The 13,661-nt window shown below is 44.6% G+C and overlaps 1 protein-coding gene across 3 annotated transcripts in view; it reads right to left on the reverse strand.

The window, feature by feature from the left end:
• SMIM35 (small integral membrane protein 35) overlaps positions 1-13,661 on the reverse strand; it is a 53,953-nt gene that overhangs the window by 40,146 nt on the left and 146 nt on the right. The window lies entirely within an intron of this gene.

Genomic DNA, 13,661 nt, shown 5'->3' on the forward strand with positions numbered 1-13,661 from the left:
GGCAATATAAATAAATGATCTGCCCGAGTTCGGCATTGTGGTGGTATCACTAGTGGCTCCCAAACATCTCTCGGATGTCATCACAGTGAACAGACCTGCAGTCTTAGCATCCTCTCTTCCAGCTGTGGCACTTATTCCAGACCCTACACCCATCACTCAGCTTGTTATTTAGAGAATAGGCTCTTAGGACAAGGCATATGCTAACGTTGGGGCTTGATTACCCACCTTAGGTAGCCATCTCATGGTACTAGGCGCTGAGCCTATCTCTACAACATGCCAGGACTCCCCTCCCTAATATAGCATCATCTCAAGTTTTCAGATGTCACTCATTTGTTGGCTAACACTGTCTGCATATTAATGGGTTAGGCTTGTTTGAATGTTAATGTGGGCTAGTACTCCCTCTTGGGAAGATATGAAGAAGGGTATGGCCCTTTAAATAAATAAGGATGTAGGGGACCATGGTGGTCAAATGACTCCCCCTCAGAGATGGCAGAAGGATGCAGTCACACACAGATTTCAGTTCAATACTTTTGCGTACAAGAAAGAAACAAACTTAATAATAAACAGTTTTATACGAGACAACAAGCTTGATGGTTACACAGTCTTACATGAACAACAAGCTTGATGGTTTTAGGGTGTGTGCAGACGATGCGGAATCCGCTGCGGATTAATCCGCACGGATTTTGCAAAAACCGCAGATAAACCGCAGGTCAAAAGACCTGCGGATTATCTGCGGTTTTGACTGCGGTTTGGTCCTGCGGATTCACTATCTCCACAATGGTGGAGATAGGAACCCGCAGCGGATTCCGCAGAAAGAATTGACATGTCAATTCTTTCTGCGGTTTCAAAACCGCAGCAAATCCGCGTGGATTTTTCCGCAATGTCTACACAGCGGTTTTTTTTTACCATTCATTTGAATGGTACTGTACACCGCAGCTAAAACTGCTGTGGGTCCGCAGCGGAATCCGCAGCGTGTGCACGTACCCTTAAAGTCTCACAAGAGGCAACATGATAACTTGAACAGAGGTAGGCAATTCATCCCCATAACAGTGGGTTACATTTGTGATAATTTGCTGATACTTGCATTGGTGTGCTGGCAAATTCCTCAGCAGCCCATCCTTTACTCTTCAATAGTCTTTGTGTCACTTTCTCAGTGTTGGTTCCAACATGCTTTATGGTCCATTGGTTTTACACTTGTAACACTTGGCTGAGTGGTTACACGTGAAGTTACAAGCTTGATGGTTACAAGGTCCTATATGAGGTAATGATCTTGATGAAACAAAGCCATACATGAGGCAAGAATTTACTCTGCAACAGTCGGTGTGTCCTTTACTCAGCATCTCAGCATACCCTTGTGGGGAGGAGGACCCCCATACAGTGATTGGGCTAGAACCAGGGGGACCGCCATCAGGGTTGTTGAAGAAACCACATCAGGGGGATTACAAAGGGAGACATGCGACTGAAGTTGTCAGGGCAACAGGGGGCGGGGCGAGGGTAAAAGGAGCAGGGGACGCGCTGAGGTGGCAGTTGGCAGAGAGCCTGACAGGAGAGAGGAAGCCGTGCGGCAGAGAGAGGACTGTGGCAACTGACGGTGTGGAAAAGAGAGACAGGCAGGAGATTGAAAAAGGGAAATTTGAGACTTACCGAAGGTTGACACGTAAGAGACTCTCCCCGGGAGTTTCCCCCCGCAAAGATTCAGATAAAGTGACGGCCGCTGATTCCCTCCGTGGTGTGACAGGACCGGGATCTCAGGCGACCGCTGCGACGACACAGCAATCCGGTACAGTGGCCAGGACACTGCCCCCCTGTCTTCTCCCACAGCTGCGGCCCCGTCATCACCGACCTCAGGGGACGTCACCTCGCTATAGGCGGCCGCAGAGCCCGTCCCGGTTACTGAGGGGACACTGAGCAGAATTTGTTAACGTTTATGTCTTTTTTGAAACTGCGTCATGACCTGGCTGGGGAACGAGCGCCTCTAAACGGACGCCTGGGAGATTGACCCCCTGAACAGTTTCTTCAGGGCCCGTTGTGCCCCACCGACCCCACTTCTTCAGGGCCTGTTGTGCCCCACCGTGCCAGCTTCTTCAGGGCCCGTTGTGCCCCACCGACCCCATTTCTTCAGGGCCTGTTGTGCCCCACCGTGCCAGCTTCTTCAGGGCCCGTTGTGCCCCACCGACCCCATTTCTTCAGGGCCCGTTGCGCCCCACCGCCCAGTTTCTTCAGGGCCTGTTGTGCCCCATCGTTCCGGTTTCTTCAGGGCCTGTTGTGCCCCATCGTTCTGGTTACTACAGGGCCCGTTGCGCCCCACCGTCCAGTTTCTTAAGGGCCTGCTGCGCCCCATCGTTCTGGTCTCTTCGGGGCTGGACAAGCACAAGTCCTTCCGGGAAGTCGTGGATTACAAGGCAGCCACATCTGCAACCCCTGAGTGGTCGTGAACTCGAGCGACGCCCGGAAGGCTAAGTGTATTATAGAGAAAATAAGGACCCTTTTTGTTTTTTTTAATGTTGTTTTACGAGTCCCTGCGAGGACAAATAAGTGTTTCCCCTTTTGCCTGATTTAAGCAGTTTTAGCCCTTGCGGCTTTAAAACTTATAAAAGTTTATTTCACCCCACATTCAGTCTCGTGTCTCGTCACTGCATCCTGTGAGCCTGCTCGAACCCTACACCCTCACAGTGCTGGTTCCAAACTCCTTCATGGTCACTTGGTTTTACACTTATAACACTTGGCTGACACCTATAACACACTTGGCTTTCCACCATTTACTGATACTTACAACTGTAGAACCTCTGTCACACTCAGGTTGTTATGAATGTAAACCAAATGTTGAAAGTGACAATTTTCTATCTCTCCAACCTGTTGACTCTGTTGCCTTCTTGAGACCAAAGTTTTTCAACTGATAACTGTAGGTGTGTATTCTGTCGCCATCTCTGAGTGCGGAACCACCCTACCACAAAGTGCCACTACATCCGAATACTTTTAAAGAGGCACACCATCTTATTTCTCTTCTTTAAAGGTGATTAGTCACCACATCAACATCCAACAGTAGCAACAATAATATCCCATCACAAACCAAGTGTGAAGGAAGTCTTATGTGTGTTCAAAAGAACTTCCAGTCACTTCGAGATTTCCTTGTCTCCATTCTCCCTTGTCCCAATTGACCAGAGTGTTGTTTCGTCTGCAATGTTTCAAACTTACCAGAGAACTCATCAACAAATGGATCATCCGGATACAGGTACAGATACATAGATAATGGATAGATAGATAGATAGATAGATAGATAGATAGATAGATAGATAGATAGATAGATAGATAGTGTAAGACAGCACTTACTGAATGTGTTGGGGGTCACTCGCTTGGCACTGGGATGAAGGCACACAGGAACGTTTTTTCCACTCAAACAGTCCATGCGGTTTATTATACACTCATAAACCACTGTAGGCCATGTTATATATCACAATAATATACAGAAACTTGGCACACAATCGTGAATTCTGATGCAGAAAGGTGATTTTTAATAAAGTACAGTACATACATACAGACGTTTCGGTCTATGACCTTCATCAATGTACAAAGGCTGTACTGTGAGCTCAGGAAAACTGGGCATGAATAGAAAAAATCCGGTGGGTGAGGAGGCACAGGAGGCCGTCTCTCGTGATTTAGTTGTGGCAGGTGGACGCGGTATCCGCCGCGAATCAATAGCGCTATTGATTCGCGGCGGATACCGCGTCCACCTGCCACAACTAAATCACGAGAGACTACCTCCTGTGCCTCCTCACCCACCGGATTTTTTCTATTCATGCCCAGTTTTCCTGAGCTCACAGTACAGCCTTTGTACATTGATGAAGGTCATAGACCGAAACGTCTGTATGTATGTACTGTACTTTATTAAAAATCACCTTTCTGCATCAGAATTCAGGAGTGTGTGCCAAGTTTCTGTATATTACAAGTCACGGATTGGGATCCTACTTGTGCACCACAAAATACTATAGGGTTGTGCCAACGGTCCTATTTTCTCATGTTATATATCACAGACCTAACATATAGTCCATAGCACTTTATAGTTCACGGCTTTACGTCGCAGTCACTAAACATGTCGGACTTCTCTTTGTCCAGTTACCGTGGGCGACCGTACACCATGCCAATGTCTCTTTCACAGTTTACTTCATGACACACAACGTTAGACTGCAGTTTCTAAACACGCTGGACCTTACTTTATCCAGTTACCGTGGGTGACCACACAGTTCATTAACTGACCCTCACCAGTACACACAGTTCCCCCATACTCTGGGTTACCTTCCAGAAGCTCCGCTCCACACGCTGACTCCTTGTCAGTCCTAGGTTCCCGGGGAAGCTGCCTAACTGGGATCACTGTCCCAGACTATGACTTGTTCCGCAGGCCAAACCCGACAGTCCAGACCCTCAGAAGGATGGTAACTTCCCCACCACAGTTAGCCATCACAGGCTCTGCAGGTACCTGGTCTCACACTGTGCTCTTCAGCAATCCACCCACAGGACCTTCCAACACAGAGACCATTCAGGTCCATGGCCTCACCATGTGCTCTTCAGGAATCCAGTCCACGCACAGGATCTTCCAACACAGAGACCATCCAGGACCTTACAACATCAATCATGTGATCAAACCACAGTTACATTATGCAGCTGAAACCACCCCCAAAGGTGGGAGGTGTGTGTGTTTAGCCAGTCCCCCCCAGCGCTCCGATTAACCCTGTAAGCCACCCTTTAGAAACAAAAACAAGACTCTTAGAACTGTAGGTCCCAGAGCAACATATCAGGCTTACAGCTCAGAGGACCTTCTCATTTACGACACATACCAGACATTTACAACAATGCAGGTCACTGTCTCACAATAGACAGATAGATAGATAGATAGATAGATAGATAGATAGATAGATAGATAGAAAATAGATAAATAATAGATAGATGATAGATAGATAGATAGATAGATAGATAGATAGATAAAAGATAGATAATGGATAGATAGATGATAGACAGATGATTGATGGTTAGATAATAGATAGATATTAAAGTTTTTATCCTCTTAATATATTGCAGTCATCGTATTATATAGCACTGTGCACTTACAATTGCTCATTTTGAATTTCTACCAAGATGATTCTTCTCTTTTCTCTGCTCTATTTAGAAACAATGTCACAAAGGAGGAAGAAAAAGATCGGGTTTTTCAATGTATCTGGGCTAGCCACACAAGGACAGAAATATTCTTCATAGCTTTATTGTGCCAATGCGTTTCGTGGCAGATCTGCCACTTCCTCAGGGCCAAAGGAATTCTTTTTCTTCCTCCTTTGTGACATTGGTATCTACGGGAGTCTGCAGCGACCACTGGTTCCTTTCACATTCTGCAAGGGGTTGTGACTGTTCACAACCTATAAAGGTGAATGCACTAACCGTGTATTGTCACCCCAAAAAATCACTTTTATTGCCCTATGTGCGCTCTCTTTCCTTAATTTCTATTTAGAAACAGGAAGATTCTTTTTCCCTGCATTTATCATTCCCTTCTTCATCTCCTGACCCAGCTGCTCCCTCCTCCCTCTGCCAGGGACTTTTGCAGTGACTTATATGTCATACAGGGAAAATTGACCTCCTGTTTCTGCATAGAACTTAGAAGGATTCAGCTAGTCTGGCTTTAATCAGGTGATGTCATAGGTCTAATGGAAAAGAGAAGAATTAGCTGGGTAGGAAGGGAAAATGAGCAATTGTATGTAGACAGTGCTGTATAATATGCAATATATTAAGAGGATAACAACTTTGATGGGAGGAGGAAGAGGAAGAGTGCTTCTTTAAGATGTAAACATGATCCACATTTCCTATGCCATTCTTAAACCATACCTTGTTATTTAACAAGGATATTGTTATTTAAAAACTCACCTCTCAATAAATTTTGTCCATCAAATTTCTAGCATAAGTTATAGTATAATCTGCCAATCTGGAAGCCTCCGCTTATACTGCCAATCCCCTCCCACTTTTCTAATCAATTTTGAAAAGTGACAGGTGGAAAGCAAAATAGCAGAAAGTCGCCATCACTGTATGATAAATGTTCTGAGACATGAATTGTGATGAAAGTGATGACATATTTAAGAAAAAGTGAAAAACAAGTAGACCTCCTAAGTGACTTGCCAACATCCAAGCGTAGCTTCCTCAGCCAATATGCATCTATTAAAACCCAGGAGCTGAACTGATACCTTGAAAATCGCTTAGCGATCAGTGACTTAAAGGGGTTGTCTCAACTTCTTAAAATGGTAAAAAGCAAAGTGGTTGTTAAAACATGCAATATAGCGCTTCTTAAAAATCCTCTTCATTCTCAAGAACAGATACATTTTTATGGTTTTGGTTTCTGCATATTGCCTAGGTTAACAGCCACAGTTGCATTGCTTCAGAGGTGGTCAGTCTCCTAAGCAATGTGCACACATTTTTCAAGCTTGCAGTTGCAGCTCTGCACCTCTGTGCCCCTGCGCTTCCATGCTGCCGAGGTAAAGCCATCTCTGCTTGCAGCGTCCGAAGTCTGTAGTTCAGACGACCATGTCACTGGTCTGAACTGTCAGTCTTCTGGAGCGCACCGCCCTCTGGCAAGCAGGAGGCAGCGATGTAGAGGAGTGGCATGAACCTGAAGAAAGTAGATTAGACAAGGGCTGGACATAACTTTGGTGCAGCCACACAGGGGCCCAAGAGGCAAGGGGGCCACCACCACCTCCAAAGCAAGAGGAATTGTGCATTATGATGAGCTATTGAATTGCAAAGAACCCTTTTCCCTTTGTGTCTGCCCCTGGATTAGACAACCCCTTTAAGTACAAAAAAATGTTTTCTACAATCCCTAAAGATACGTTGTAGCCTATAATTAACCCTCCTTTGTGCTACTGATACTGCCGTGCTCAATACTATTTACAGCTCATGCACGCGTTGTAGATTTGTGTTGTCCGCAATAGGGCTCTCACAAACTGCTCCTGCCCCGTGCTGAAAATTTGTGTCCTGCTCATTTAAAAAAAATACTAAGGTTTTTTTTTTTGTACTAATCTTGCTTATTTTATTGCAGTCAATCTCAACTTTTGAACATGGCTTTACCAAATCCAGTCTTTTTTCTACTCAGTTTTCTGGAATGCCTACCTTCAAGTAAATTCACCATGTAGAAAAGAGAGCATGGCACTCACCGTCCCCAAAAAATGTCCTTTATTGTGGATACATATGAAAAAAAGGCAGGAAGGCTTACAAGTGGAAAATGCACCGTACGACGGCCATTTTGCACTGAGTTTGTGCTAAAAAAACGGAAACCGGTAATGGAGATATCCGTGTCCATGTGTGTACTTCGTGTGGCACAAGTGTGGCAACCGTGTGCCGCATCAGTACCACACAGACAGCCACCGGGGAACAAGCGCTACAGTAAGCGCTGTTCCCCGGCGGGTGGAGCACAACCCCCATCTGTGGACTTCAGGCACTCAGACCATCCTCATGGTGTTAGGAGTGGCGGAAGGCACTAAATAAAAATATAAATAAAGTGCCTTCGCCACTCGGGGTCCACCGTGCAGAGGATGTAATAACTGCTGCTAGGTGACGACAGAACAATCTGACAGAAGTGTGTACAAGGTTAACTGCACCCAAAGTGCACTGCACAGACTCTGTTAAACTCAAAGAGTCCTGGAAACAATAATAAATACAAAAGCGCTGAGTCTGTTTAGGAGACACAGAACTACAGCGCTGCACCCGCGGTATCTAGTCACCGGAGTAGCACTAGATGGCGGTACTTACTCTGTCTAGACCTACCGACAGGAAACGGGTGTAGAGCGTCGCAACCGCGAACGCACGAAGAGCTGCAACTGCAGCGTGGCAAAGACAGAGCCGCTGCAATGACACTGCTATCTAGCAGGCGCAATGCTGACGCTAGGCTGCTGAAGCAATGGAGCAATAGCGCGCTGGCGCTGACACTGGCAATAACTCTGGCACTCTCACAGATGTAGTATCAGAGGGTAGGGGTCTGCAATGAGTCATTATCCAGTCCATGCATCCATCAACAAACATACAGCAGAAGTATGGCTATACTAGCGCATGGCGGAATAGCCATGCATGCTTTTTATAGCGAACGGGACCTTCCGGAAATCTCCAGGTCTCCAAGAGGAGCTAATGAGATCCGACACAGGACCTGAACACCTGACTCCCGAACTCCAATGGGAGTTCGTCCCATGAGCATGCTCAGATGCAGGGGTAGAGGACTTAGCCTCTGGAGATAGTCGCTGCAAGGCAATCTCCTCTGCAGCCTCCTCTACAGCAGAAGAAGAGCAGGAGACTGCAGAATGTGAGGATCTAGATTTCAGCAAAGGAGAGGCAGAAATCTGACTCCTAACACATGGAGTCAGTTTCTAACAGTTTGTGCAGACACATGCACATTTGTGGCCTGCTGGAGTTCATTTTGCAGGGCTCTGGCAGTGCTCCTCCTGTTCCTCCTTGCACAAAGGCTGAGGTAGCGGTCCTGCTGCTGGGTTGTTGCCCTCCTACGGCTCCCTACACGTCTCCTGGTGTACTGGCCCATCTCCTGGTAGCACCTCCAGCCTCTGGACACTACGCTGACAGACACAACAAACCTTGCCACAGCTCGCATTGATGTGCCATCCTGGATGAGCTGCACTGCCTGAGCCACTTGTGTGGGTTGTAGAGTTCATCTCATGCTACCACGAGTGTGAAAGCACAACCAACATTCAAAAGTGACAAAAATATCAGCCATAAAGCATTGGTACTGAGATGTGGTCTGTGGTCCGCACCTGCAGAACCACTCCTTTATTGAGTGTGTCTTGATAATTGCCAATAATTTCCATCTGTTGTCTATTCCATTTGCACAACAGCATGTGAAATTGATTGTCAATCAGTGTTGCTCCCTAAGTGGACAGTTTGATTTCACAGAAGTTTGATTTACTTGGAGGTATATTCTGTTGTTTAAGTGTTCCCTTTATTTTTTTGAGCAGTGTATATGCTACCTTCAAGTAAAGTTTCTTCAGCCAATACATGTCTCCTAAAATTTGAGAACTAGACTTGAACCTTGAAAATTGTAGCCCAGTTTTTAGGAATGTGTCTTCGAAAACTTTGCATTTTTGCAGTACAAGTTGAAAGGTCTTCTGGTTTTTCAGCGCAGTATTTAGCCACGCGGCACAAAGACGGTATCATTAGTACAATTGTTCAAAATAGTGTTGGGGGAACCACAATGTTTAGGACACAATCCCAATCCTGCCCGGGGAACGCAACCAGACTCTCCTAAGACCACCGACTTTATGACAGGGCTTTTATGGTCTAAAAAAATAGGGACTTTCCCAACAGATTTAGGACTGTAGGGAGCCCTGAATTTCACCTGGGAAAGAACCTTTGTGAAATCAAATTAAATGTTGCAACAACAGACAGTGTGATGTTACTAGATGGCCAACAAATCCCAAGCGTATAAAATCCTCTGCTGTTTCTCGACAATCTGCACATGTTCTGATCCCCAGCATGCTCTATTGCTCTGTGGTTTTGTGGGCTTCATTCATTGCAATGTTATATGAGAAATCAGCTGCTAGACCTGGCACCAAATCCAAGTAACACGTGAGAATTTGGTGCGGATTTTTAAGCCACTTTAATAATAATAATAATAATAATAATAATAATCTTTATTTTTACTTTCATGGCAATCCTTCACAAGCATGCTGTGCGCCCTGCATTCATGCACTTAGCCATATATTTTAACCCTTTTCTGACATCAGACGTACTACCCCGTCCATGGGACCCGGGACCCTATGCCCATGGATGGGATAGTACGTCTAGCGCGATCAGCGGCGCCCATGTGGTGAGCACCGCTGATCGCGGCCGGGTGTCAGCTGATTATCACAGCTGACACCTGGCACTATGTGTCAGGGGCGGTCACGGACCGCCCCCGACACGTTAACCCCTTGCACACCGCGATCAAACACGATCACGTTGTACCAGGGGTTAAAGGGAAGCATCGGCAGGGAGGGGGCTCCCTCTGTGCTTCCCTGAGCCCCCCACAGCAGCGCAATGTGCAGCGCTGCAGCGGGAGGCTCTTTCCCTGCAGGTCCCCGGATCCAAGATGGCGACGGGGACCTTTGGGGGCCTGCAGGGAGCTGGCTTCCTCAGTGCCTGCAAAGCGCAGGCAAGGAGGAAACCTGCACACTGCCTGTGACAGATTGCTGATCTGTCACAGTGATCTGTGATGTGACAGATCAGCGATCTGTCACAGGACAGTGATGTCCCCCCTGGGACAACCTAATAAAGTTTAAAAAAAAAGTGTAAAAATAATTTTTTTAAAAATCGCTAAATAAATTAAAAAAAAAATATTCCCTAATAAATTCATTTTTTGGAAATAAAAAAAAAAAAAACAATAAAAGTACACATATTTGGTATCGCCGCCTCCGTACCGACCTGCTCTATAAAACTGTTCCATTAGTTAACCCCTTTAGCGAACCCCTTAAAAAATAAAAAATGAAGCAAAAAATAATGATTTATTATCATACCGCCGAGCAAAAAGTGCAATAACGTGCGATCAAAAAGACGCATATAAATATCCATGATACAGCTGAAAACATCATCTTGTCCTGCAAAAAACGAGCTGCCACACAGCATCATCAGAGAAAAAATAAAAAAGTTATAGCTCGCAAAATAAAGCGATGCAAAAATAATTATTTTTTATATAAAATTGTTTTTATTGCATAAAAGCGCCAAAACATAAAAAAATGACATAAATGAGGTATCGCTGTAACCGTACTGACCCGAAGAATAAAACCGCTTTGTCAATTTTACCGCACACGGAACAGTGATGCACCCCCCAAAAGAAATTCATGAAACGCTGGTCATTCTGCGACCCAAAAATCGGAATAAAAAGCGATCAAAAAATGTCACGTGCCCGAACATGATAACAATAAAAACGTCAACTCGTCCCACATAAAATAAGACCTCACATAACTCAGTGGGTCAAAATACGGAAAAATTATAGCTCTCAATATGTGGTGATGCAAAAACTATTTTTACAATAAAAAGCGTCTTTTAGCGTGTGACAGCCGCCAAACATAAAAACCGCCATAAGTAGTAAATTAAACCCCCCGTTATCACCCCCTTAGTTAGGGACAAATTATAAAATTAAAAAAATGTATTTATTTCCATTTTCCCATTAGGGCTAGGGCTAGGGCTATGGCTAGGGTTGGGGCTGAGATTAGGGTTAGGGGTGTGTTGGGGTTAGGATTTGAGTTAGAATTGGGGGGGGTTTCCATTGTTTGGGCACATCAGGTGCTCTCCAAACGCAACATGGCGTCTGATCTCAATTCCAGCCAATTCTGCGTTGAAAAAGTCAAACGGTGCTCCTTCCCTTCCAAGCTCTGCCATGCGCCCAAAGAGTGTTTTACCCCCACTTATGGGGTATCAACCTACTCAGAACAAATTGCAAAACAACTTTTGGGGTCCTATGTCTCCTGTTGCCCGTAGGAAAATAAAAAATTGGGGGCAAAAATATCATTTTTGTGTGAAAAAAAATGATTTTTTTATTTTCACGCCTGGGCGTTATAAACTTCTGTGAAGCCCTTAGGGGTTCAAAGTGCTCACCACACATCTAGATAAGTTCCTTAGTGGGTATAGTTTCCAAAATGGTGTCTTTTTGGGGGGATTTCCACTGTTTAGGTACATCAGGGGCTCTCCAAAGGCAACATGACACCCGCAGACCATTCCATCAAAGTCAGCATTCCAAAACGTCACTACTTCCCTTCCAAGCCCCGACGTGTGCCCATACAGTAGTTTTCTCCCACATATGGGGTATCAGTGTACTCAGGACAAATTGGACAACAACTTTTGGGGTCCATTTTCTCCTGGTACCCTTGGGAAAATAAAAAAATGGGGACTAAACGATCATGTTTGTGGAAAAAATACAATTTTTTTATTTTCACGCCCGGGCGTTATAAACTTCTGTGAAGCACTGGGGGAGTTCAAAGTGCTCACCACACATCTAGGTAAGTTCCTTAGGGGGTCTAGTTTCCAAAGTGGGGTCACTTGTGGGGGGATTCCACTGTTTAGGTACATAAGGGGCTTTCCAAACGCGACATGGTGTCCGATCTTAATTCCAGCCAAAAAAGTCAAATGGCGCTGCTTTCCTTCCGAGCTCTGCCATGCACCCAAATAGTGGTTTACCCCCACATATGGGGCATCAGCATACTCAGGACAGATTGCACAATAACTTTTAGGGTCCTGTTATCCTTGGGAAAGTAAGAATTGAGGGTGAAAAGATAATTTTTGTGGAAAAAATATGATTTTATAATTGTATGGCTGTACGTTATAAACTTCTGTGAAGCCCTTGGGAGTTCAAAGTTCTCACCAAACATCTAGATAAGTTCCTTGGGGGGTCTAGTATCTAAAATGGTGTCATTTGTGGGGGGTTTCCACTGTTTTGGTACATCAGGGGCTTTCCAAACGCGACATGGTGTCCGATCTCAATTCCAGCCAAAAAAGTCAAATGGCGCTGCTTCCCTTCCGAGCTCTGCCATGCGCCCAAATAGTCATTTACACCCACATATGGGGTATCAGCGTACTCAGGACAAATTGCACAATAACTTTTAGGGTCCTGCTACCCTTGGGAAAATAAAAATTGGGGGTGAAAAGATCATTTTTGTGTAAAAAATATGATTTTTTAATTGTACCGCTGTATGTTATAAACTTCTGTGAAGCCCTTGTGGGTTCAAAGTTCGCATCACATATCTAGATAAGTTCCTTGGGGGTCTAGTTTCTAAAATGGGGTCACTTGTGGGGGGTTTCCACTGTTTAGGTACATCAGGGGCTCTCCAAACGTGACATGGCGTCCGATCAGAATTCCAGCCAATTTTGCATTGAAAAAGTCAAACGGCGCTCCTTCCCTTCTGAGCTCTGCCATGCGCCGAAACAGTGGTTCCCCCCACATATCAGGTATCAGCGTACTCAGGACAAATTGCACAATAACTTTTCCAGTCCAATTTCTCCTTCTACCCTTGGTAAAATAAAAAAAATTGAACGTGAAATATTTTTTTTGCGAAAAAAGTTAAATGTTCATTTTTTTTAAATATTCAAAAAATTCCTGTGACGCACCTGAAGGGTTAATAAACTTCTTGAATGTAGTTTTGAGGAGTACAGTTTTTAGAATGGTGTCACTTTTGGATATTTTCTATCATATAGACCCCTCAAAGTGGCTTCAAATGTGATGTTGTCCGTAAAAATAAAATGGTGTTGTAAAAATGAGAAATCGCTGGTCAACTTTTAACCCTTATAACTTCCTAACAAAAAAAAAAAATTTTGGTTCCAAAATTGTGCTGATGTAAAGTAAACATGTGGGAAATGTTACTTATTAAGTTTTTTGTGTGCCGTATCTCTGTGATTTAAGGGCATAAAAATTCAAAGTTGGAAAATTGCGAAATTTTCAAAATTTTCGCCAAATTTCCATTTTTTTCACAAATAAACGCAAGTTATATGAATGAAATTTTACCACTAACATGAAGTACAATATGTCACGAGAAAACAGTGTCAGAATTACCAGGATCCATGGAAGCGTTTCAGAGTTATTACCTCATAAAGGGACAGTGGTCAGAATTGTAAAAATTGGCCCAGTCATGAACGTGCAAACCGCCCTTTGGGATAAAGGGGTT

The sequence above is a fragment of the Dendrobates tinctorius genome, unplaced genomic scaffold (genome assembly GCF_039654945.1).
Source record: "Dendrobates tinctorius isolate UK_male_01 unplaced genomic scaffold, ASM3965494v1 ptg000086l, whole genome shotgun sequence".
Classification (NCBI taxonomy): domain Eukaryota; kingdom Metazoa; phylum Chordata; class Amphibia; order Anura; family Dendrobatidae; genus Dendrobates; species Dendrobates tinctorius.